This window comes from Lepidochelys kempii, chromosome 8 (assembly GCF_965140285.1).
Source record: "Lepidochelys kempii isolate rLepKem1 chromosome 8, rLepKem1.hap1, whole genome shotgun sequence".
In the NCBI taxonomy this organism is placed as follows: Eukaryota; Metazoa; Chordata; order Testudines; family Cheloniidae; genus Lepidochelys; species Lepidochelys kempii.
In genome coordinates, this window is record NC_136387.1 from 67,025,963 (window position 1) to 67,052,991 (window position 27,029).

At 42.3% G+C, this 27,029-nt stretch overlaps 1 protein-coding gene across 2 annotated transcripts in view; it reads right to left on the bottom strand.

Moving 5' to 3' along the window:
* The window catches only part of NTNG1 (netrin G1), a 199,058-nt gene that overhangs the window by 149,264 nt on the left and 22,765 nt on the right, over positions 1-27,029 (bottom strand). The gene's annotated exons all lie outside the window — the stretch shown is intronic.

Below are 27,029 nucleotides of genomic sequence, written 5' to 3' on the forward strand. Positions count from 1 at the left end.
AAGGACTAAAATGTAACAATCCAGCTCAGCAAGCTGTTAATAAGAACAGTAGGGGGAAGGGATCCCCCCACACTCACTGGCAGCGGTGGAAGTGGAGCAGCCCAGCCCCAGCCTGCTCCAATCTGCCAGCTCCCAGCCGCAGCTCTCCGCTTCCCGCTGCAGGTGAGTACGGGGGGCATCCTTTCCCCAACCTCCCCGCACTCACTGGCGGTGGGAAGCGGAGCACCGCAGCTGGGCGCTGGCGAAGTGGAGTGGGATGGGACTGTGTTGCTCTGCTTCCTGCCGTTGCCGGTGAGTGCCTGTCAGGGGGTGTGTATATATATTAGGGCCTGATTCTGTAAACCCTTTGTGACTGGAACTTCTACTCACTCCACTGGTACGGGTCTGTATGACCAAGGCCTAAGACAGGGTCTCTGGTGTGCTGAATGCTTGCTAAGAGCTTTCAATTGGATAAATTTTTAAAAATAACTTTTTATTTTATTCTTTCAAATACAAGAGATTTGATCAAACTCCAGTTACATTGGAAACAAAGAAAGGTGAATGAAAAGTAGGAAAGGGAATAAACAAACATACATAAATACAAAATGAAAGTTCACAGTTATCCCTGGTTTCTTACAAGTTAGTCTTATCTCCTGAAATGACAATAGACAGTCCTTGAAAAAAGCTTGTTCCCAAGGACATTTAGATCATGTAGGGGGCTCCTTTTCTGTATTTATTTATTTATTGTTTCCTTTTCTCCTTCCTGCCTTCCATTGAGCTCTTCTTATTTCCACTGTGGTAAGTGCTTTCATGATCAAATATCTGTTATATGAAAAAACAAAAAACAAAAAAATGTCAAGGAGATGGGGTTGCTATGGGTTCTATCCCCTTAAGCCACAGATTTCAGTCTCCACAGGTGATAAAGGGCATCCATGCAGATCGCTTGCTACCCAGGTTCACCATATCCTGGGGCTTTCCCTACTCTGGGTTTACTGGAATCCCCTTGAAGTTATCACAACTTCTGAATGTCTCTTGCTGCCTGCAAAAGCTTTGTTACATGGGAACCCCTTGCTTATTCTATAGGGGGTTCAATCCTCATAGAAGAATTCCAGGAAAACAGAGTTAAATTTCTCTGAGTTTGCCCTCAATAGCAACCATCAAAAGGTGAGACTAAAGGGTCAGAGGTTTGGGTTTTGGTCTGTGCAAAGGACATGGCAGTGGTTCTTACATGAACCAAACCACTTTGCCCATCCTCAGTTGACACAATGTTGACCCTGCCCATTCACTGTTTGTATTTTAGTGGCATGGTTTTTAATTTCTCTTCTTTCCCAATAATTGCTCTAGGTGCTGCAGAGTCTAAAGGGTACATTATTACCTCTAAGCTTGGGCACGGTTAAAAATGTGTGCTTCATGAGGCCCATTTTCCAGTTTGATATTAATGCAGTTGTATGTTAAGAAATGAACACCCGCATCTTCCTTTTCCCTCCCTGCCCCCAGTATGTTTGGAAATGATGAAATCTAAATGATGTTTTCCCCGCAGAAACCACAAGGTAAATGTAACAAGTAATCAATCTACTGAACAGCAATCAGGCAACCACTTAACGAACATACTACATAAACAAAATAATTAATCTAAGCGCTGACCTGAATAGCAATTAATATAATCAGCTTCAACTGGCATGCTTACTGTACATTACTTTGTTTCTGAATTGTCATAGTTAGGATGTCATATGCAGCATAAATATGCTGGCCCGTTCTAAAGAATACTAATTTTAGGAGGAAAAGGTGACACAAATGTTTATGCAGAGCAGGTTATTTGTTTCTTTGTGTTCAGACTAAAGCAAAACACAACGTCAATGTCAAAGCAGAACAAAAAGGACAAGTACTCTGAAACTAGAGTTCTAACCACAAAACATCAGACAAACCATTGTGGTCTGTGAACACAAAATGGGAGATTACTGGTGGGGAAAGCTTTTGCTTAGCCATAGTCTCAACAGCAGCAGATGCACATTTTTCCCCCTTTTTAATTAAAGGGACCCTGTCATTTTAAGAATCCTAGATCAGCTCTTCAGCTGACAAATCAGCCTAGCTCTGTTCATTTCAATGGAGTTATACCAGCTGAGGATCAGCTGCATAGTTTTTGAAAAAGAGACTGCAAATGTCCTGTTTTGAATGATTTAGTAATACCTTGGATTTTTAAAAGTGAGCAATTTCAAAAGTCTAGCTTACTTTTCATTACGATTGGACAATAAAAGCAGTTTCATTTTTTTGTTCTCCTGCATTAGCAGGGCACAGTAGTGTTTGTATGTTTTCCTGAAACGTAGAGGGTTCCTTAAATACGAACAAAAATGCAGTCTCCATGAGTATTAAAAATAGGAACAACAACCCATGGAAACATGTTGTTTCTATTGATCTTAACTTTTGTAAAACCTTTGTTTTCAGAAAATCTAAATACTGGCATGAAATCAACCCGACGGCAACCTTTAAAAACAAAACAAAACAAAACAATATGTTGCCAGAGCAAAGTTCCTCCTTCCATGAGTTTAGGCAACTCTCACTGCCTTCCAATGTTGGATGCATTCTAGAATGGGATTTACTTCACTGTGCTTGTTTCTTTAACTTGCCTCTATATTTGAAGGTAAAAATAAAAAAAGAATCCCTTGCCTTTTCCTTCCCGAAAGCTGGTAATAGTTGGCAGTGGGCAGACACTACCGAGGAGAATCTGGATAAATGTTCTTCATGATAGTCTTCTCAACTTACAATGAAAATTCATGTCATGTGGTCCATTAAAACCATGGTTTAAATCCAAGTTCACCTGGAGCATATTATACCAGTTTGATACTGTACATGATGGGCCAGGCCTGCCCTAAGGGCCAAGAAATCTGATGGGTACACCTTGAGGAGTCACATTTCAAGGGAAAAATCAATTATTAACAACAACCCCAATCACTTACAAAGAAAAGAAAAAAGCAGAAATTGTATGGTGACTAGAGGAGAGAACATCTGGAGACTGGAAGAGGAACAGAGAAGGACATTTGTAGCTCAAAAAATCTCTGTAACAGCCCTCCAGCACATACAAAATAATAAAGCCCACACATCACCTTAGGTATTTTTCATTACGACAATTATTTTTTCTTCTATCTCAGAGCCTCTCTCTGTTCTTTCTACACTCAAAGCTTCTCTTTCCTCACTCTCAAATCCCACTCCACTCTTCTCCACAGTTTCAGAGCGCTCCCCCTTCCTTCTCTTTCATTCAGCCTCAAAAAAATTTCGGTTTTCCTCTTCTCCACATGGCATGACAGACTAATTTCCCTCCCTCCTACTTCTCAGCTATAGCAAGAGTCCCTCCCACGCTCCCTTTGTGTTAGTCTCATCCACCTGTTAAATTATGTTGCGACCAAGATCGTAAACTCTTTGGGGCAAGGACTATCATTGTAATAATGTGTTTACACACACACTTAGCACAGTGGGACCTGGATCCTCAACTGGGGCCCTTAGTGTTTTTTACTTTTATTATTACTGCAATAATAAAGTATTAATTAATAATAATAATGGTAACAAGTGTAAATCTGGAGTAACTTTACTTAGTCAGTGGAGTTCTAGATTTATATTATGAGAGGAAATGAGAACAGAATGTGAACCTGAATCACTAGAAAGTAATAGTTACTGATCCAAAAGGTAGTTTCATGTCATAAAGGATAAAATTAATAATTATAACAGTTCCTTAATTCATTTCTCCTGTTCCAAGGAACATCTATATTTCAAACATAGTTACAATTGTGAGGAATTAATGAAGTATGTGTTGTAAAGATTTCAGGTATCAATTAACAACATGTATGAACAAAAGCTGAAATTATAATTTACGTTATAATAGGATTGTTTAGATTTTATAAGCACATGCTTATAGAAGTATCTGGAGAGGCTGCATAAACCTGCCTGATGTCTACAGCTCTGGAAATGGAATAGGTGGAAGCTCCTTCATTTCTGGCCCAGAAGATGTTAGGTTTGCACGCAGTAAAAACACTGTTATGGAGAATGGCACTACAGGTCAGGGAGGAGGTGCTGAAATGAGGTACTTTCCTTCTGCTGAGATGTGAAAGGGAGGTTTCATGTCCAACTCTAGTGACAGCTCAGGAAAAAAAAAAAACTCCTATGACAATATGGAAGAGTATGCAACAACCCTTGTATCCTGCCCAACATCCCTCCCCCTCATCGAAACAGGATCTAGAGGGTAGAGCTGTGCATGAGCTATTCAGGAGTGACTGCATCATTTGCTTATGCTTTATGGGCCAAATTAAAGATAACCTAATGGGGATGGAGAGCAGGAGGCACAGGGAGTTTATATGCCAATGACCCATAATTTGGCTGTGTCAAAGTTCCTTCCCCACTCTGAACTCTAGGGTACAGATATGGGGACCTGCATGAAAGACCCCCTAAGCTTATTCTTACCAGCTTAGGTTAAAAACTTCTCCAAGGTACAAACTTTGCCTTGCCCTGAAACAGTGTGCTGCCACCACCAAGCTTTTTAAACAAAGAACAGGGGAAGAGCCCACTTGAAGACGTCTTCCCCCAAAATATCCCCCCCCCAAGCCCTACACCCCCTTTCCTGGGGAAGGCTTGAGAGAATCCTCACCAATTTGTACAGGTGAACACAGACCCAAACCCTTGGATCTTAAGAACAATGAAAAATCAATCAGGTTCTTAAAAGAAGAATTTTAATTAAAGAAAAAGGTAAAAGAATCACCTCTGTAAAATCAGGATGGTAAATACCTTACAGGGTAATCAGATTCAAAACACAGAGAATCCCTCTTGGCAGAGCCTTAAGTTACAAAAAGACACAAAAACAGGAATATACATTCCATCCAGCACAGCTTATTTTACCAGCCATTAAACAAAAGGAAATCTAATGCATTTCTAGCTAGATTATTTACTAACTTAACAGGAGTTGTAAGTCTGCATTCCTGATCTGTTCGCAGCAAAAGCATCACATAGACAGACAAACCCTTTGCCCCCCCCCCCCAGATGTGAAAGTATCTTGTCCCCTCATTGGTCATTTTGGGTCAGGTGCCAGCAAGGTTATCTTAACTTCTTAACCCTTTACAGGTGAAAGGGTTTTGCCTCTGGCCAGGAGGGATTTTATAGCACAGAAAGGTGGTTACCCTTCCCTTTATTTTTATGACACGCCCCCCAAATCACAGATAGGGTGAAACGCTGGCTGTGATTTCTTCCTGGAGCTCTAGGAGAAAACAGAGTTAATAAGACACATGCACCTCTAAATATACTACTAACTGTATAAAGACTAGCAATATTTTCCACATCTCAAGGATAATTTTAACCAGTTGATTCCAGGAAACTTTCATGGGAGAGTGCATCAGCCACTTTGTTAGAAGCTCCTGAAATGTGTTGTATGTCAAAATCAAAATCTTGGAGAGCTAAACTCCACCGAAGAAGTTTTTTGTTATTTCCCATGGTGTTATGAAGCCACTGTAGCGCAGCATGGTTGGTTTGCAGGTGGAAAAGCCATCCCCAAAGATAAGGGCATAGCTTTTCCAGAGAGTAGACAATGGCGTAACATTCCTTTTCACTGATTGACCAGTGGCTTTCCCTCTCAGACAGCTTCTTGCTCAGAAATACGACAGGATGGAACTCTTGATTCGGTCCTTCCTGCATTAAGACTGCTCCCACACCACGCTCGGACGCATCTGTGGTTACTAGGAACGGTTTGTCAAAGTCTGGGGCCCTTAGCAGAGGGTCAGACATGAGTGTCGCTTTAAGCTGGTTAAAGGCCTTCTGACACTCTTCAATCCACTGAACTGCATTTGGCTGTTTCTTTTTGGTTAGGTCTGTCAGTAGGTTGGTGATTTGGCTGTATTGCGGTACAAATCGCCTGTAATAACCGGCCAAGCCTAAGAAGGATTGGACCTGTTTCTTTGACTTTGGGACAGGCCACTTTTGGATAGCATCCACTTTGGCCTGTAGGGGGTTGATAGTTCCTTGACCCACCTGGTGTCCAAGGTAAGTCACTCTGTTTAGGCCTATTTGACACTTCTTAGCCTTAACAGTTAGTCCTGCCTCCCTTATGTGCTCAAAGACTTTTTGTAGATGTTCCAGGTGTTCTGCCCAGGAATCCAAAAATATGGCCACATCATCAAGGTAGGCAACTACATATTCTCCTAATCCTGTTAGGAGACCATCTACAAGTTTTTGGAAGGTGGCAGGTGCATTCCGCAGCCCGAAAGGGAGCAGGTTAAATTCATGCAGCCCGACATGTGTGATGAAGGCTGACCTTTCCTTGGCGGATTCATCTAGCGGTACCTGCCAGTACCCCTTGGTTAAGTCCAAGGTAGAGATGAACTGGGCCTATTCCAGTTTCTCCAATAGTTCATCTGTACGTGGCATTGGATAGTTGTCTGGGCGAGTTACAGCATTTAGCTTACGGTAGTCTACGCAAAAACATATCTCCCCATCTGGTTTGGGAACTCGAACCACTGGAGATGCCCATGCACTGCCAGAGGGGCGGATTACACCCATCTGTAGCATATCCTGGATCTCCCATTCTGTAGCAGTTTTAGCTTGAGGAGACACCCGGTAAGGTTGGGCTCTAATTGGGTGAGCATTACCTGTGTCAATAGAGTGGTATGCCTGTTCAGTCAGTTCTGGGGTGGCTGAGAACATCGGTGCGTAGCTAGTGCACAGCTCCTTAATCTGCTGTCACTGCATACGCCCAAGGGTTATGGAGAGGGTCACCTCTTCCACACCACCAGCACTTTTCCCTTCGTAGTAGACACCTTCAGGCCACTCAGCGTCATCTCCTCCCTGGGTTGTAAACTGACAAACCTTTAATTCTCTGGAATAATAGGGCTTTAGAGAATTAATATGGTACACCTTAGGCTTTCAGTTTGAGGTGGGGAATACTATGAGATAATTAACAGCTCCCAGGCGCTCTTGGACCGTGAATGGCCCTTCCCACGACGCTTCCATTTTATGAGCCTGGAGTGCCTTTAAGACCGTGACCTGGTCCCCTACTTTGAAGGAACACTCTCTGTCATGTTTATCATACCAGGCTTTTTGCTCTTTTTGAGCATCCTTTAGGTTTTCTTTAGCAAGGGCTAAGGAGGTTTGGATGGTTTTCTGTAGGTTGGTTTCGAAGTCCAGAATGTTAGTTCCCGGAGAAGGTGTAAACCCCTCCCATTGCTGCTTCACCAACTGTAATGGCCCCATAACCTCACAGCCATATACAAGTTCAAATGGTGAAAACCCTAAACTGGGATGGGGTACAGCTCTGTAGGCAAAGAGCAACTGCTGCAACACTAGGTCCCAATCATTGGAGTGCTCATTTACAAATTTACATATCATGGCCCCCAAAGTTCCATTAAATTTCTCCACCAGGCCATTTGTTTGATGATGGTAAGGGGTGGCAACCAAGTGATTCACCCCATGAGCTTCCCAAAGCCTTTCCATAGTTCCTGCCAGGAAATTTGTTCCTGCATCTGTAAGGATGTCGGAGGTCCAACCTACCCTGGCAAAAATGTCTGTTAGTGCCTGGCACACACTTTTAGCCCTAGTGTTGCTTAGAGCTATTGCTTCTGGCCATCGGATGGCAAAATCCATGAATGTATGTACTGTTTTCCTCTGGGTGTCTTTTTCAGAAAAGGCCCCAGAATATCCACAGCTACTCACTGAAATGGAACCTCAATGACGGGGTGTGGCTGGAGAGCGACTTTGACCTGGTCTTGGGGTTTTCCCACTCTTTGGCACACCTCACAGGACCAGACATAGGTAGAAACATCCTTGCCCATTCCCTCCCAGTGAAGCAACTTTCCCAAATAGTCTTTGGTTCTGTTCACCCCAGCATGGCCACTAGGGTGATTGTGGGCTAAGCTTAAGAGTTTTACCCGGTATTTAGTTGGAACTACCAACTGTCTCCAAGGATGCCAGTCTTCCTGGTGTCCACCAGAAAGAGTTTCCTTGTATAAAAGTCCTCTTTCTACAACAAACCTGGATCGATTAGAAGAGCTGAAAGGCAGTGGGTTGCTCCGTGCCACCATCCATGCTCTCTGGAGGTTTTCATCTGCTTCCTGTTCAGTCTGGAACTGTTCCCTTGATGCTGGAGACATCAATTCCTCATTGGATTGTGGACCTGGGCTTGGTCCCTCTGGAAGCAATGCAGGTGATGGGGCTGTTTCTGTGGACTGTGAACCACTCTCCGCTGGTGCACTATGTTGGGGTTCAGGCTCCGGCTGAGCCTCTTGTGTAGGGTTATCTGCTGCTGCCAGTGCAGGTTTGGTGGGGCCCTTTGATGTTGGGGTTGCAAGCACTGGATTCAGTGCTGGCAATGGATCTGGGACTGGCTCTGTCTGGGTCTCTGTGACTGGATCCACTATTGCTGTTGCAGATGTTGGCATGGGGTCTGGTTCCATCACCTCTGACCGGGTCCTGGTAGAAGTTTCCAGAACAGAGCTAGGTGTGACAGCTTGCTTAGCCTGGCTGCGGGTGACCATTCCCACCCCCTTGGCTAGCTTCACACGATTGGCCAAGTCTTCCCCCAACAGCATGGGGACGGGATAATCATCATAGACTGCAAAAGTCCACGTTCCTGACCAGCATTGTACTGGACTGGCAACTTGGCTGTAGGCAAGTCAAAAGAGTTTGATTTGAAGGGTTGAATCGTAACTTGGACCTCTGGGTCGATTAAATTGGGGTCCACTAAGGAAGCATGGATAGCTGACACTTGTGCTCCGGTGTCCCTCCACGCAGTGACCTTCTTCCCACCCACACTCACAGTTTCCCCCTGCTCTGAGTGTTTCTGGAAGGCATCTGGGCCTGAGGACCTCTGGTGTGATTCTGGTGCAATGATCTGTAGTCTGTTGGGGTTCTTGAGGCAGTTGACCTTTACATGCCCCAGCTCATTACATTTAAAACATTGCCCAGCTGACGGGTCACTGGGGCGAGGTGGGTTGCTGGAGAATGGTGAGGTGGGACGATAAGGTGTCTGGAGTGCTCCTTGGGGTGTAATCGGGGCCTTCGGTAGTAGGGTGGGGTCTGAGGGTGCCCCTTCTGGTATCCGCTCCAACTGCGACCAGGGTTGTTTCTCTCTCCTCCCTCCACCCGTTTTGTTCCGGTTTGCCCCCGCCTCTCTGGCGGTCTGGAACTGCTCGTATTGATCAGCATAAGAAGTAAGATTTCCTGCTGAGTCCATTTTCTTATCCCATAAACACTGTTTTATATCATCCTTGGACATATTCAGGAATTGCTCCTGTATCATCATATCCCGCATTCCTCCAAAGTTAGTTACAGTCTGTCCGTTGAGCCATTTATCAAACAGATCTGTCATCTGGTTTACATAAACCACATGACTAGGTCCAGGCCCTCTCTTAAGGGTTCGAAATTGTACTTTGTAAATTTCAGGTGTAACTTGAAATTGCTTTAAAACCAAATCCTTGAATTTATTATAGTCAGAAGCCTCATCAATAGGCATCTTATTGAATATGTCCAGAGCTCTTCCAGTCAATTTTGCGACCAATGCGGTCATCTTGTGAGCTTCAGGAATTTTTTGGAGAGTGCACAGTCTCTCAAAGGTGAGAAAATATTCAGCAATATCACTGGATTCATCAAACTGTGGACACAGTCGCTCCCATTTGTGGATTGTTGGGGAAGGATTGTTAGGATTATCCAGTAGATTCTGCTCAGCCCTGGCCTTCTCCATCTCCAGTTCACGCATCCTCTCTTTTTCCCTCTCCTCCATTTCTTTTTCTTTGGCCACTTGTGCCTCAGTCTCCATCTGTTGGAGTTCTACCAGTCTTTCCTGTTCCTTTTGTCTTTCCTCAGCCTCAAATATGGCTAATTCCAGTTTCTGTTGGGTATTGCTTTCTGTCATTCTAACCTCTCTGTTTTTAACCTAGCTATACCCGAGAGTTAGAAAGGGAAAAAAAAAAAAAAAACCCTGGCTTGTAAAATTTTGCTGTGCTGTAACCGGATACCTATTTTCTCTGATAGCTGTTCTCAGCCTACAGAAAAATCCTTTTGTTATGCCTGCTGCTCTGTCCCCCAGGCAGAGAGACAGAATCTGCAGCTGCAATCACCTTTTACAAAACCTTTTAAAACCCTGCTGTGCTTCTGGTTCAAAATGATCCCACCCTCTACCACCATGTCAAGGTTCCTTCCCCACTCTAAACTCTAGGGTACAGATATGGGGACCTGCATGAAAGACCCCCTAAGCTTATTCTTACCAGCTTAGGTTAAAAACTTCCCCAAGGTACAAACTTTGCCTTGTCCTTGAACAGTATGCTGCCACCACCAAGCGTTTTAAACAAAGAACGGGGAAGAGCCCACTTGGAGACGTCTTCCCCCAAAATATCCCCCCCCACCCAAGCCCTATACCCTCTTTCCTGGGGAAGGCTTGATAAGAATTCCAACCAATTTGTACAGGTGAACACAGACCCAAACCCTTGGATCTTAAGAACAATGAAAAATCAATCAGGTTCTTAAAAGAAGAATTTTAATTAAAGAAAAGGTAAAAGAATCACCTCTGTAAAATCAGGATGGTAAATACCTTATAGGGTAATCAGATTCAAAACACAGAGAATCCCTCTTGGCAGAGCCTTAAGTTACAAAAAGACACAAAAACAGGAATATACATTCCATCCAGCACAGCTTATTTTACCAGCCATTAAACAAAAGGAAATCTAATGCATTTCTAGCTAGATTACTTACTAACTTAACAGGAGTTGTAAGTCTGCATTCCTGATCTGTTCCTGGCAAAAGCATCACACGGACAAACAAACCCTTTGTTACCCCCTGCCTCCAGATTTGAAAGTATCTTGTCCCCTCACTGGTCATTTTGGGTCAGGTGCCAGCGAGGTTATCTTAGCTTCTTAACCCTTTACAGGTGAAAGGGTTTTGCCTCTGGCCAGGAGGGATTTTATAGCACTGTATACAGAAAGGTGGTTACCCTTCCTTTTTTTTTTTATGACAGGCTGAGAGTCCAGGGTAGCACTGGATGAGCTGGGACTGTGCCACTTGTTTCAGTGGCCCCACTGGAGTTGTATTTGGGCAGGGCCATGGCTCCTGAGATGAGCGAAGTACTGGCAGACCTCATAGACTTTAAGGTCAGGAGAGACCATCATGATTATCTAGTCTGACCTCCTTCACATCGCAGGCCACAGAACCTCACCCACTCACTCCTGTAATAGACCCTTAACCTCTGGCTGAGTTACTGAAGTCCTCATATCATGGTTTAAAGACTTCACCTACAGAGAATTCACCATTTGTACTAGTTTAAACCTTCAAGTGACCTAGGCCCATGCTGGAAAGGAAGGAGGAAAAAATCCCAGAGTCTCGGCCAACCTGACCCAGGGTAAATTCCTTCCTGTCACCAAATATGGGGATCAGTTAGACCCTGAGTATGTGGGCAAGACCCACCAGGCAGATACCTGGGAAATAATTCTTTGTAGTAACTCTGAGCCCTCCTCATCTAATGTCCTGTCTCCAGCAGCTGGGGATTTCTGCTACTGGCAGTTGCTGATAGGCCACATGCCATTGTAGGCAGTCATATTATACCATCCCCTCTGTAAACTTTACTGACTTCAAGATTGAGTTTGATAAGTTTTTTGATCCCACTGTACTCCTTGGAAGGCTGTTCCAGAACTTCACTCCTCTGCTGGTTAGAAACCTCTGTCTAATTTCGAGCCTAAGCTTATTGATGGCCAGTTTATAGTCATCTGTTCTTGTGTACACACTGCTGCTTAACTTAAATAACTCCTTTCCCTCCAGGGTATTTATCCCTCTGATGTATTCAAAGAGAGCAATCATATCTCCCCTCAGCCTTCTTTTGGTTAGGCTAAACAAGCTAAGCTCTTTGATTAGAGGAATAGAAAACCTAGCTTATGAGAACAGACTCATTCTTGTTGCCTTTCTCTGCACCCGTTCCAGTTTGAATTCATCTTTCTTAAACATGGGAGACCAGAATTGCACACAGTATTCCAGATGAGGTCTCACCTGTGCCTTGTAGAATACCTTGCCTGATGCATCCTAGGACTGCTTTAGCCTTTTTCACGGCTGCATCACACTGACGGCTCATAGTCATGTTGTGACCCAGGCCTTTCTCTTCCTCTGTTGCTTACAACTGATAATTCCCCAGTTTAATGCAAAAAAATCTTGTTGTTAGTTGCTAAATGCGTGACCTTGAACTTTTCATTCCATTTCTATTACTCCAGTGTACAAGGTATCCAGATCTTCTTGTATGATATTCTGGTCCTCCTCCACATTGGCTATACCCCTCCCACCCCCACTTTGTGTCATTTGCAAATGTTATTAGCGCACACTCACTTTTTGTGCCAAGGTCAATAATAAAAATGTTAAATAAGATTGGTTCCAAAACCGATCCCTGACGAACTCCACTAGTAACCTCCTTTCGGCCTGACAGTATAACCCTCTGTAGTTGACCCTTTAACCAGTTCCTTATCCACTTTTTAATTCTCATATTAATCCCAACCTTCTCCAATGTAACTAATAATTTCCCATGTGGAACTGTATCAAACGTCTTACTCAAATCTGGGCAGATTAGATCTACTGCATTTCCTTTGTCTAAAAATCAGTTATCTTCTCAAAGATGATCAGATTGGTCTGGCACAATCTACCTTTGTAAAACCATCTTGTATTTTATGCCTATTACCATTCACCTCTATGTCCTTAACTATTTTCTCTTTCCAAACTCTGTAATGTAGACCAGACCAAAGTCCCATAGGAACGTAAGCACTTCGAGGCACCATTATTAGGATGGTGCAGCTCCTCCAAGAGGCCAGCCAGCCTATTTTTGCCAGATTCCAACTTTTGAAAATCTGTTACAGTATGAGTAAATATATTTTAATAAATTGAAGAAAAATCTTTTTCAATTAAAATAATTTTTTAATTTCAAGATTTCTGAGTAATTCTGTAAATCCAACATTGTTGCATTGATTTGTTTTACTAGGATATCAACATTTTACTACTGCTTTAGAATTAGAAAATGAAACTAACTTGAAATTATTTCAAATTAAGCAGTCTATTTTTATTACCCACATTGAATGAAAAGGAAAACAGAAACATAAATCATAGTGAAAAGTAAATTAGATTAAAATTTTTTTCATTAATCTGTGATGACACATGTAAAGAATTTTAAAAATATATTAATATGACATTGACAGTATCCCTTTAATTTTAAAGTAAAAAAATCACTTATTTTTCCCCAACAAAGATGGGCTGTATATTTGCTTGAATGAAGAAAATATGCTTTTTGTGTGAATTGAAATGGTAAATTATGTATACTCAATCTAGACAAAGTATTGCATACGGTTTGCTTCAGGTTGGTTCTTGATGCATTAGATGCAGGTGCATATTACAGGCGCAGCTGATAATTAAAACCCTCAAATGTGCAGCAATCTATTTACATCTAATAAATTGTTCACAAAATGTGCAGTATCTGAAATGAAGATTTACAAAGCTTGTAAATTAAAGAAATTCCTTGTGGCCAATAGTTGATTATTAAAAATACCAGGAGGTGGTGGGTATTTCCTTGTATATGTAATGGCAGTTAATGTAGTCAATACGCAATAAATCTTTTATTTACTATTTGTGTTGATAAAGCTTTATCAATATCGGAGGAGTGGCGGGAAAAAGAAGGTAGGACTTTACTAGCAAAACTGCTTTGATACCAAGTACTTTTTCTTTGGCACAGTATACATAATTTTTGCCAGAATCCAAAATGAAAACTTTAAAATCTCAGTACTGCATACTAGCTCTTTAGGAACCATCAAACAAAGTAGCCTGTACTAACTGTTTTAGATGCTGGTACAGGCTTAACCTTTCCTGCAACAGCTGTGGAAATATTTTTTTTATTCGGGGGGGGGGCAGGGGGAGCCACAGATTTCTTCCTCAAAACATTCCAAAAAAACAATAGAACCTTTTGCGGGATGGCACAGAAAATTAGAGAGAGAGAGAAAGGATCCTTCAAAACAATGAATTGGAGGAGAAAACTGAAACAGAATTTTTAAGTGAAAATCCTCTTACATAATCACACTGGTAAAGTCTGCACTTGTACTAGAGACTAAGGGGGTGTCTTTCTGTGGTAAGAAAGCAACATCAAGTTTGTATTGTAGTCTCTGATGTGGATAAAAGATTCAAGACATTTGAGCTATGCCAACTTATACCAGCTGAGGATCTGGTCCTTTACATGAAGAAATTCAAGACCATTGAAAAAATGTAAGCAAAGAAATAAATCAAGCAGTCACCACTCCCTTGTTTTGCCAAATGAAAGAGAAAATGATGGAACTACTATATTACAAATTAATGGGGGTAAAATGAATGCACCACGTTTAAAACATTTTTCTTGTTTACTAATTGCTCAGTGTTAGCACTTTAACAACACAGAGGTACAGAATGCAAGTTCACTCTTTGCCTGTCTGCTCATCTACTGAAGTCTCTGTCTCTAAATATGCAAACTATACTCAGTTCAGGAACGTATATGCTTCCTCAAGTGGATTGGTATATCCAGTAGATCTTTAGTGCAGTGAAATATAATATGTAACAGCTCCCTCCAAGATGGTTCCCTTTGAATTAAAAATGGAGTTTTCTAAGCTGTCTAATGTGAGAATTTGGGGATTGATTCTGAGGTACTGGGATTCATAGGACACTACCTCTCAGGATCAGACCATTATTGCACACAGGATGGAATTCATCCTTGATATGAAAAGGAGTATTTGTGGCACCTTAGAGACTAACAAATCTATTTGAGCATAAGCTTTCGTGAGCTACAGCTCACTTCATCGGATGCATCAACTTATGCTCAAACAAATTTGTTAGTCTCTAAGGTGCCACAAGTCCTCCTTTTCTTTTTGTGGATACAGACTAACACAGTGGCTACTCTGATCCCTGATATTAGAGTCACTACTATATTGCTTTCACATTTGTGTGTCAAGTTAGCAATTCTGACAGTCATTAAAAAAACAACCTTGTTTCTCTGGTATGTTCTGACTCTCAGTTTGCAGGTTGGAGCTGGTTTTGGTCCTGTACATAAGAGTTGGTGGTTTTTTAGCACAAGTTTAGGGAATTAAGAAGGTGTTAATGGAAACTCCTACAGTTAAATGGCTGTAATAAGCACTGGATTATGGCATAGGCACTGCAGTGTTTAGGGCCTCAGCTGCTGAAGTCTTGTGATTACATCAGCATCTCAGCTTTCCTTTACAAAAAATTAAGCTGTTAGCCCTGATGGATGCAAAGAAATGCTTGAGAATAGGCCGTGTCCACACAGCCACTTTACAGCGCTGCAACTTTCTCATTCAGAGGTGTGAAAAAAGCGGCAGTGCTTTATTGTTGCTAGTGAAGACAGACAAGTGAAACCAACACAGAGACAGAGTATCTGCCTAACTCTGCAGAGTGCATGAAACAACAAATCTGTCCCATGCATCTCAGTGCGGCGTTAGTTCCAAAACTCATTGCTCTGCACCCTCCTCACACCAACACCATTCCAGCAAAGTAGAAAAGTGCCCAGGGGCCAGCCCACACATCTGATAAAGCAATATAAGTGCCAACCCCTCCCCTCCTGGGGTGGGAGAAGGAGTCCCTGCTACTATACCTGTCATGCCACTATCTCTAGCTCCTTGAGCTGGAAGCCATCCTCCAAATGGTGGGGTGGAGTTACAGGGAGCCTTTTGTGCTATGCCTTGGGTACTGGGGACTGAATGTAACTGGGAATTTTCAAATTTTCAGCATCACACTAAGGGGGAAATCCTGAGCTCACTGAAGTTAATGGGAGTTTTGCTATCAACTTCATTGGAGCCAGAATTTCATCATAAATTCTTTTTACCAAATGGATGAGGCTTCCAGTCATGTAACTATTATTATTAATTATTGGTATAGCTGCCCCAACTGAGAGTGGGGCCCCACTGTACAACTCCACTCAGTCAAAATGATATTCTAAAAAGGGCCGGCATTGCAAAAACAGCTGTAAAGCAACAGTGAGAAATCCATCTACATGCATGGATAAGTGGAAAGGGGGAAAATACTGTGTAATTTTTCTAAAGCACCAGAACTAGAGATCGCAAGATAGCAGGAGTAAGGGGAAAACGGAATTTCCAACAATCCCCATGATGCTGTGATCAAGCTTTAGAAATTCAAATCAGAAGCCCTCTGGCAGCCCTCTAGGTAATCAAAATCTTGCTATGCCTGTATATAATGCATTGATGTATAATAACCTCTCACTGTAAGGGGTTATTTCCCCTCACATAATGTTTCTACTCATTTTATATCCCAGATGCATTTAACCCTTCTGCGTGAAAAAGTGTCCCCTCTCACATATGCATTTGAAAATGCACTAAAACAAAACAAAATATTGCTGATCTGCTATTTTAATTTTGAAATGCATCTATTTTAAATTTTCTATCTGAGACGTTGCAGCGTGAACATCACTCTAATACATAGCAAAAACTTAATGTATAAACTTAGTGTCTAAACTGAAAGTCAAGGAAAATGAAGGAGTAAATGTGTGTAAAGAGGAAAGTGTAATTTATTTCCCACTACTGAAAACTTCAGTATACTTTATATACACAGTAGAAAACATTTCAATCAAGTAAAATTTGCTCTGGAAAAAGGTTTAGGGGGTTTTCAGTCCTTCTAAACCAAACCTATTAGATGTGACTATATTATAGTCCTAACAAATCTAGTTTAATTAAGGAACTACACAATCAATTAGGTGAAGAATGAACCCAGCGTGACAAGCCTTTCCTACCGCAAGATCAAAGAATGCACTCTGCCAAATATTTATTAGAATGCCACACTGCGGCGGGGGGGAGGGCAGGAGAACCCTCACTACAACCTTCTAACATGTTTAGCAGACCTGGACTCACTGGGGAGCCACAAATCATTTATGCTTTTTAAAATTGTTTCCAGTTTAGAAAGAAATCACACTACAACATTCCTTTTAGAAAAATCTCAGAACTAGTGTTTCAAATGCTGACATCACTTATTGTGGTTTTGTAGTATAGCTAACACCTATGATTTATGTTTTACAACAGAATTACTAGAATGATACAATTTACCAAAAACTATGCACATTTTGCAGAATTTTATTATCTCTTAAAGGGACAGTGTTAACATAAAAAAATACAGGATCACATTTCTGTCAGAGTTTGTTTTTATACCTACCACTGTTAGAAGCAACAGCAAAAATTACTATCAGTATAAATGAAAGAGATTAGAGATTCCCCCCCCCAAGTTTGTTATGTAGTGCATTTGATAATACTTTGGATATAGTAGGTCTCATTGTTTCCAAACTACAGTCAGGCAGTTTTCCCTTGTTGTTAGTGTGGGTCCCTCACACGTCGACAGGGAAAAGAAACAAATGTAATAAAATAGGGAAATGTGATTGTAAACTCACAAAAACTGTCAGAACATCAACAAGTGTAACAAACTAATTTTTAATTTTAATTTCAAGTTGATTTAAACCAAAAAAAGGCTAACGTTTACTTTAACAAAACAATTTCTGTAAGATTAAAGGAGTAGCTTTACATTTTATTTAGACTTTTTAGAAATGGAATTTTTCATAATAGAGACATGGCATGTGTAGAATGCCCTATTATTTGCTAGGAGTAAATAGTGGTAAATGCAACAACAGCACCACTATCCCAGCCCTACCATTTATATCCTAGACTTTGCTGTTCTGCCAGTTCTTCTGTCCAAAAACACATTAGCAATTCATCAAAAGAGCAAATGTCATTATACACAGGAAGCCAGGGGAATTATTTTGCATTTGATTTCCAGTTCCGATAGCATTATTATTGATTTAAATATTCCCAGAATGACATAGGCTAGACACAACAGATCATTGTATTTTTGAACTGTCATTCACAGTAATCCTTGGTTGCCGAAATGCTGATGCCTTTAGAAAACTTGAAAATATAAAACTCTGAGGTCAGGCTCCCAGCCCAGTGACTATCAAACTTCAACAAATGCTCCCAAATGAAAATCATAATTTCTGAAATATGTGAAAAGGCAATGATAAAATAGCTTTATCAACAATGCTGTACGGCAGAAAAACTTTACTGCAAAATGCCATTGTGGATAAAACTAGTGAGATGAGGAAAGAAAGTGTTTGTGTTGCACAATCCAATTTGAAAAATGCACAATTTAAGATTAGCATAGTGAACTGTACTTACATGCACATATGCATCCTAAGATCATCATGGGGATCGCACCCAGGATTTTCAGCACCAGAAGCACAAGCCCCTGCCACTTAAGGTAAATAAGTAATTCCATTAGCTGAGAGACAGTAGCACGGAGCCAGGCAATAGGAAGATAATCATATGCCTAGGCCAGTGTATTACCGTATCAAGTCTTTTTTGTCTTTCTCCTTAAAATACAACTTTCAGGTTCACTTTTATTTTACATATGTTGTGCAAGGCACAACAAGCCACGATTATGCAAACTGTGTTGGCATCGAGATGGGTCCACAGACATCGGCAATGTACTTTCAGCTGCCCAAAAGCTCACTCAACCATCATTCTGCAACTACTTAGCCTGGAGAACTCCATTTTTCTTGAGTTGGTAATGTCAGGATAAGACTTCGTGAGCTAGTTAAGAATGGCTATGTGGGGTCCCACAAAATAACTGTGGGGACAGAAACATATACAGAATCATGTTGTTTTTGGAGAATCAAGTCCCTTCTTCCCCCCGTGGTACAATCTTGACTGGGACTTCCCAATCCTATACTGGTTTGCAACTGACTGGCAGCTGTCAGGTTTTGCCAGCTTCCAAAGGACAATAGCCACCAGTGTCTGCACTGGTATGGGTTTCCAAAAATGAGTGGTGAGGCACTGGAAAGTTTGGTGCAAGCTGCTCACAAAACTACATGAAGGTGTGCTTCCTCAGTCTGAAGTTCTGCAGCCATTGGTTATCATCCTAGGTTTCCAAGATGATGTGGTCCCACCACACCACGCTGCTTTTCCAGAACCAGAAGCATCAGTCCATCCACAGGTATATCATTGCAATCCTGGCATTGAAGACATCTGTTCCATGAAATCCCACTGGATTTTCATTCACTCTCTTGGCCAGCTGTCGTCAGCATCTCAAATATTTCTGGACCAGTTCCCTCTTGTATCTGGGAATGCACTGCATGAATGTTTGTCCCACGAGCAGCAGAACCACAGCTTCTTGGACTTGTTCCGCATCGTCCACACATTTTGGGAGAAGGGAGTGGGAGCTGCCATTGCCAAATGTGTGAAGGCAATGTACAGTTCCAGAAGCGTGCAGCAAGGGGATTCCCAGAATGCCTCCTGTGATGCACAGTACCATGATACTGTCCCTGAAACGGTAGTGCTAACATCACATAATGAAAAGGGGCAGTACGGAGGTGGGTATATCCCACAGTGCAAATGGTCTCATGAACTGCAACAGAATGTGCAGGCTTACTTATGCACATAAAGATTGAAGAAAAATTACATTTCCTATTATATTAATAGGGCTGGTCAAAAATTTTCTATCAAAGCAGATTTAATTGAAAATTGGGTTTTTGACAAAACTAAAATTTGAGAAAAAATGTCCACTTTCTGAAGGCAATATTGATTATTTATTGAAAAAACAAGCACCCCAAACCTGAAAAATTCCATTCTGGTATGCTGTCAGGGTACATCACAGGAATTGTACTTTGGTTGCCTCATGCCCACATTCTCCTTATGGATAGGGCTCTGTGGACAGACTACAACTCCCATGATACACCAGAGCTAGGGACTCCCATGATGCACTGCCTCCCCTCATCAAGAGGGAAGATGATACTGCACAATGAGAACTGTGTTCTGAACAGGAAGCATGGGCTGTAGAGAAGAATGGGAACATGAGGAACCTAAACTACATAAGGCACTGCAGTTGCATTTCCAAAGCAAAATATTTTTGTTTACAGTCAAAATATTTCAGTTTTTGATTTTTCACCAAAAAGTTGCAATTTTCCCAGGAAATTTTTATTCCCTACCATCTCTAATTACTAATTATCTTGCAAGTTCTTAGTTTATACAGCAAAACGGATAGGCTATTCTACAATAGCTACTTTGGAATAGCTCACCATGTACACATTTTCTTCTAGAATAAAAATGATTTTCTTCTAGAATAATTAGCCTGCTTGGAGAAACACTAATTCTACCGGAACAGCGTGACTTTTATGCTGGAATAGAATATCCACGTGGGAAGCTATTCCAGAACAGCGGAATACTTTACTCTTCAATTTTTATTTCAGGCAATTTCCTCATGTAGACAAGCCCTTATTCCTTAGTAAACTTGATCCCTAACAAGGGTGCCCCTTGTACTTGAAGCTTGCCTACAGAAAGGGGTTCTATGTGTGAGTTTAAAAAACAGTAAGAGATTGTACTTGTCAGTGAGTGTCTAAAAGAACTTGACTACCACACTGGATGTTTTCCAGGATGCAACAAGCATATTTCTCTTCCAATAAGGGATTAATATATATCAATTGTTAAAACTGGTTTTCTCAGAAAAACTCCTTCCTTGATGGACTTTGAAAGTGTCCACACTATTTATTATGTATTACCAAATACTCTTACTTAAACTCCCAAAACTTTAGATACTATTAAACTGTTTTGGGAATACTTTCCAGGGTAAACTCAAGTGCACAGACATTAATAAAACCCCCACGTAGAGCAATATCAGATACAATGAAAACCTTTGCTTAATGTGCAGCAGAGGTCAAAAGGGCAAACACAATGTTAGGATGCCAGAGAGATGGGATAGAATAATACTAATTCTAAATGGAACTACGCACTTAACAATTTTGTTTCAGACATGAACTTTCTAAATTTATTTTTTGCATGATCAGATGATGTCTATGTAGCTGAATACCATTAGAGTGCTGCATTTTGTATAGTGAATAAAATATAAGACAGAAATTTTACATTTACTCATATTGATTTAGACCAGGAAGCATGCAATCAATAGTGATTACAAAATCAAAGTATCCAGGGGAGAAAGAAAATTAAGCTTGATTAATTACTTCTAACTATACAAATATATTGGATCTGATTCTCCATTGCCTCGCACCATGAGTTGTTTATGCAACCTGAGTGCAAAAGGAGTATAAACTCTCCCAGATCAGAACAGCACCATTGACACCCACTTTGCATAGGTGTAAATTACTATATAAGGTGAAATGCAGTTGAGAATCCAGCCCATTATTTTTAAGATAAACTGCAAAAAGGGAAAATAAATTCCATACAAAAGAGGTGCCTAAATTGGGGCACCTAAAGCTAGGGTGATTAGACGTCCCAATATTAAGGGCTTTGTCTTATGTAGGCAACTATACCCCCACCATCCCCAAAAAGCGTCCTGATTTTTCACACTTGCTGTCTGGTCACCCTACCTAAAGCAATGTGTAGGCACCTAACTAAAAATGGCCTGATCTTTAGAAGTCCTAAACAACCTCATGTCCCAATAACTTCAGAGTTGAGGGTGTTCAGCACCTCTGAAAATCAGGATTTACCATAAGAGAAGATTAAGGGCTTAATGTGGGTTCACCACAAGTCCTGTGTTAGGGGCAGTGTGTCATTGCTCTGCCCCAGGAACAGAATAGGAAGCAGGCTGTTACTCAAGAGTCACAAAGCTGCCTTACCATCCCCTCCTGCCCCATTCTCCCCCTCCCCCCCAATACAGACTTAACGTGTGTTAGCTGCATACCTGGTACAGTATACATCTCGTGGTCTGCAGGTATGTATGTGGGGAAAACTGAGCCCATGCTCCTGCCAGGTTGGGGATGTGGGAATAACCTTCTCATGGAAGCTATGCTCTCCGCCACTCTGTACAGCCTCCTATGGTATGGAGAGCAGGCACCAGGAAGTTTAGGGACAAACCCCAGGGTGGACAAACAGAATGTGCCACAAGCCGACCCTCACAACATTCAACAGCCAGAAAATATCACTATTAAGGTTGTACATATAACTTGAACTCTCCCCCATGATGCAAATGTGTGACAATCTGATCCAAAATGTCCCCTGGTAAATGAGAGATTATTCTGACTAAATAGGAAATCATAAATACTAATATAAAAACAATATAGAAAAACCTGTAAACAGAGCAATATGTAAAATTCTGCTGATCCACTGCTTTCATTGCAGGGGAGGGAACTGCATATGCAGAAGCTCTACGGTGCCTTGAATAAAAGCTCAATCTATTTAAACCACATATGATTAAACTGAAATGGTGTTATCCACTTTTTAGCCTGCATTATGGAGAGATCTTGGCATATGAAGCTTGGGTTTGGAAATGTGCCGCCTGCATGTCACTACCTCTTTGCAGCAATGCTCTGATTTCGATTAACACACTGTGGTGAAAGTGGAAGGCTGATCTAAAGAATAATAGGCATTATTCCATCATCTGACAATAGCTAGATGATTAAATCTGTTACACAGATTGAAGAAGGAAGGGCAATACCTCATTAGAAAACACAGAACTGTCTACTTAATTACTTGAAAAATGTCTCAGCTAGTACATTTATGACACCTGGAGGGGATAAACATGTCGACAGTTTTAATTAATTTTATTTCTTTCATTGCACCTGTATGGCCTGAAGAAACAAAATCCTAATGAAAGTACAATCAAGCACTTCTATAGGACTCATATTCATTTTGGCAATAACCAGAAAATGAAGCATTTCCATGAGTTTAATTAGAGAAAAAGGGTATATTTGGAAAAATATAATTACAATTATAGGTCTGTAACTCAAACCATGATGCAAACTCCCTAATCTCAAGTCTTACAACACTGCCTTTTCATAGTGTTAGTTTTCAATTTAAAAAGATAACAAAACAGTTTTGTTTCCCAGGCACACCAAGTAGATTTGTAGTAAAAATCACTTTCTTGTATTTTCCAAAACTAACAGCATAAACTAATATCTTGACCTTTTAGTCCCAGGACTCATCTAGAATTGAAGACTCAGCTCCTTCACATTATCACATTGAAAATAAACCTGCCTAAAATTTGATTGCAAAAACAGGTCTCTCAACTGTGCTATTAAGACACTGCCCAAAGTAAAGGGTGATACAGAGCCGTCCCATCCCAGAGAAGCTCCTGGAAGAAATGTGCCTTAAAGAGTAATTCCTGGAGCACCTGGATGGGTAGGCATGCTGCACTGTCCATTACAATTGTGCAGCATGCTCCCCATATCACCTCAGGCCAGCTCTGCTGGGCATTGAAGGAGGAGGGAGAGACCATAGTCCTCTTTCATCCTGGCTTCTTCTAGGGTAACTTGTGTCCAAGGGAGTGTCATCAGAGAGTAGATTCTGCACTGCCTAAGCGCAGGGCCTGAACTTGTGCCTAGTTTCTGTGATCATGTGGAAAGAGGAAAAAGGTTCCATGCATCCTCCACTCCCATTTCTATGTGGACCCATGCAGGAGTCAGGCACACTCTGGCCCAAAGCAAGTAAAAATGAAGACCTCGATAGTTAATCCTGGTAAATCTGAATCTTCCACACAGCAATCTAACATGCTACTGTAATATCAGGGGACCATTTACTTACAGAACATTGCATTTGACCTTTCTACAATTTATGCACTTCCTGTCCTAAACTACTGTGCAATGTTGCTGTACACTTTTAAACAGCTGTCCTATTTTACCCCAGCACTGGCTGCATTTCAGTAGTGCCTGGTGAAGTGACTATTATATTACAGAACAGACACAAAACTGAGAGTATTCAGAGTTTAGATTAGGAGGTTACTCACCCTGTGCAGTAACTGACGTTCAAGTTGAGTGTCCCTGTGGGTGCGCCACTTCAGGTCAAGGTGAATCCCAGCGCCTTCGATTGGAGATTTCTACAGCGGTACCCCTACGGGCTGTGCACGCCCTGTGCCTGCCTCTCAAACAGTCAGTATTCTAATAGTCCGCACACAGCCCGGGCTCCTCAGTTCCTTCTCTACAACGGAGTGTGCTACAAATTCCGAAGTAGAGGGGAGGAGGGCGGGTAGTGGAGCACCCACAGGGACACTCATCTTGAAGAATGTCAGTTACTGCACAGAGTGAGTAACCTCCTCTTCGAGAGAGATGTCTCTGTGGGCGCTCCACTTCAGGTGACCGAAAAGCAGTATCCCTTAGGATGGTTGGGACTTTGGATTAGACAAGGCTGTTGACAAGACAGCTCTATCCAATCTGGTATCAGACGCTGCAGTGTGGATGAGAGCATAGTGATTGGTGAAGGTAAGGTTCAATGCCCAGGTAGCAGCCTTGCATATATCAGACAGTGGGACACTGCAGAGAAAGGCCATAGAGGAGGAGACAGCTCTGGTAGAGTGTTCTAATTGACACAGGAGATTGTATTTGCCTGAGTTGGTAACAAAGATGTATGCAGTCAGCAATCCATTTGGAAAGTCTCTGTGTAGAGATAATATTTCCTTGTGAGCGCTAAGTAGTAGAGAGAAAAAGTCTGGGGGTTTTCCTAAACTGTTTTGTTCTATCCAGGTAAAAGGATAATGCTCTGCGAACATCAAGTGCGTGCATTATCGTTTCAAAGGCGTTAGCATGAGGTTTTGGGAAAAATGTTGGAAGGTGTATAGGTTCATTGAGGTGAAAGGAAGAGTGTACCTTAGGGAAGAATGTACCTTAGGGAAGAACCTTGGATGCGTGAGTAGTGTGACCTTATCGCGGAAGAACATGGTATACAGAGGGTCTGCCATAAGTGCCCCCATTTCTCCCACTTGTCTGGCAGACGTGATTTCTCTGAGGAAGGCAGTCTTCATGGATAGGTGGAGAAGGGAGCGGGTAGCCATCAGTTCAAAGGGTGTATCCATCAGGGCTTTGAGGACTAAGTGTAAATCCCAGGGTGCAGCAGGCAGTTTCACATCTGGGTATAACATCTGGAAGCCCTTCAAGAACCTTTTGGTGATTGGATGGGCAAAAACCGTTATGTTGTCAACCTTATGGTGGAAGGGGGTGATTGCCATGAGGTGGACTTTGAGTGAGCTCGTAGAGAGGCCAGATGTTTTAAGGTGTAATAGGTAATCCAGTATCAGTGGGAGTGAAGCAGAAACTGGAGAGGTCTGTTTGGCAGCGCACCAAGATGTGAACCGTTTCCGTTTATGCAGGTAGGTAGTGCGCGTGTTGTATGTTCTGCTGTATAGCAAGACAGTACGTACTTGGTCCGAACATGTTAACTCCACATTAGAGAGCTATTGATCAGCCAGGCCCTCAGGTGGAGATGTTGTATGTCAGGGTGAAATAGTTGTCCCCAGCATTGTGATAGCAGGTTGCTGAGTGGTGGAAGGGGAGTGGGTGGCTTGACCAACATGCGCATGAGAAAGGGGTACCACGGTTGTCTGGCCCATGCTGGGGCTATGAGAATGATGTTGGCTCTGTCTGTTCGTATCTTCTGAATTACTCTGTGCAATAGAGGCAGTGGTGGGAACGTGTACGTGAGAGTCCCGGTCCAAGGGAGCATAAAGGCATCCCCCAGGTGTGCGTTTCCCCAGGCCTGCTCTGGAGCTGAATGTCGGGTATTTTTTGTTTGTTGCTGTGGTGAATAGATCCAGTTGGGAATAACCTCAGGTCTGGAAAATGTTGGAAAGGATGGTGTCGTTGAGTTCCCACTCGTGCTGTAAGGGGAGCGACTGGCTGAGCTCATCTGTGGTGGTACTCTGAGAACCTGGCAGGTATGAGGCGGAGATATGGATATTGTGTTGAAGGCACCAGTTCCAAACTTTTACCACCTCTGTGCAAAGGGAGTGTGATCGGGCTCCCCCGTCTGTTGACATAAAACATGCACGCGATATTGTCGGTCATGATTCGAATTTGGCGGTTTTGGATGATGGGAAGGAAATGGAGGCAAGCATTGCGTACGGCCCGGAGCTCTATCAAATTTACGTGAAGCCTGGTTTCTGAAGTTGTCCAGAGCCCCTGAGTGGCGAGGGATGCATCTGTGGTGATGGTAATTGAAGGGGGATCGTTTCGGAAGGGAATCCCAGTGCAGAGGTTGATGGGAGAGGTCCACCAGAGGAGTGAGTCCTTGACTTTCTGGGGCATAGTTAGTAACTTATTTAGCTTGTGCTTGTTTGGTTTGTATACCGTGGCTAGCCAGCCCTGGAGGCATTGCATGTGCAGGCGAGCATTTGCGACCACAAATGTGGAAGCGACCATATGTCCTAAGAGCTGTAGGGAGTCTCAGACTGTAGTCTGTGGGCTGGCACGTATCTGGGTAATAAGGATGCCCATTGTGTGGAATCTGTCCTGGGGGAGAGATGCAAGACTGGTGGTGGAATCGAGGTGGGTGATGATGAAGTCGATTTGTTGGGTATGTTGTAAGGTAGATTTGTTTTTGTTTATTTGCAGGCCCAAGGTGCGGAAGCAGTGAAGCATTGCAAGAGTTGCATGGTTCGTGTCTAACTGCATGGGAGACTTGAGGAGACAATCATCCAGGTAAGGAAATATGAGGATTCCTTTTTTCTGAGATGTGCTATTACAACTGCTAGCACCTTGGAGAAGACACGTGATGCAGTGGAAATACCAAAAGGGAGGACCCTGTACTGGTAGTGTTGAACTCCCACAGCACACCTGAGGAAACTTCGATGTGCAGAGTGGATAGAGACATGGAAATATACATCTTGGAGGTCAAGAGTTGAAAACCAATCTCCTTGCTCCAGTGTCGGAATTATCATTGGGAGAATAACCACCCGGAATTTCTGTTTCTTGACAAACTTGTTCAAACGTCGAAGATCGATGATAGTGCGCCAACGGCCACTTTTCTTTTCTGTCAAGTAGCAGTGGGAGTAAAACCCTTTCCCTTTGTGTTGAGGGGGTACCTCCTCTACTGCTCCAAGATGTATGAGATGTTGTACCTCCTGACAGAGCAATTGTTCATGAGAGGGGTACCCCTCTGTGTGTAGTGATGGATGGCCAATTGGCCAGGAACGGAAGCAAAGGGTGTCCAAAAAAATGGTTGGTTGGAGTTGGCACTAGAGAGGGTGCGATGCTTTCTATACCCATCGACCAAGACTTCAAAATTTGTTTACTTGGGTTAGGAGGGTGCATCACCATTGTA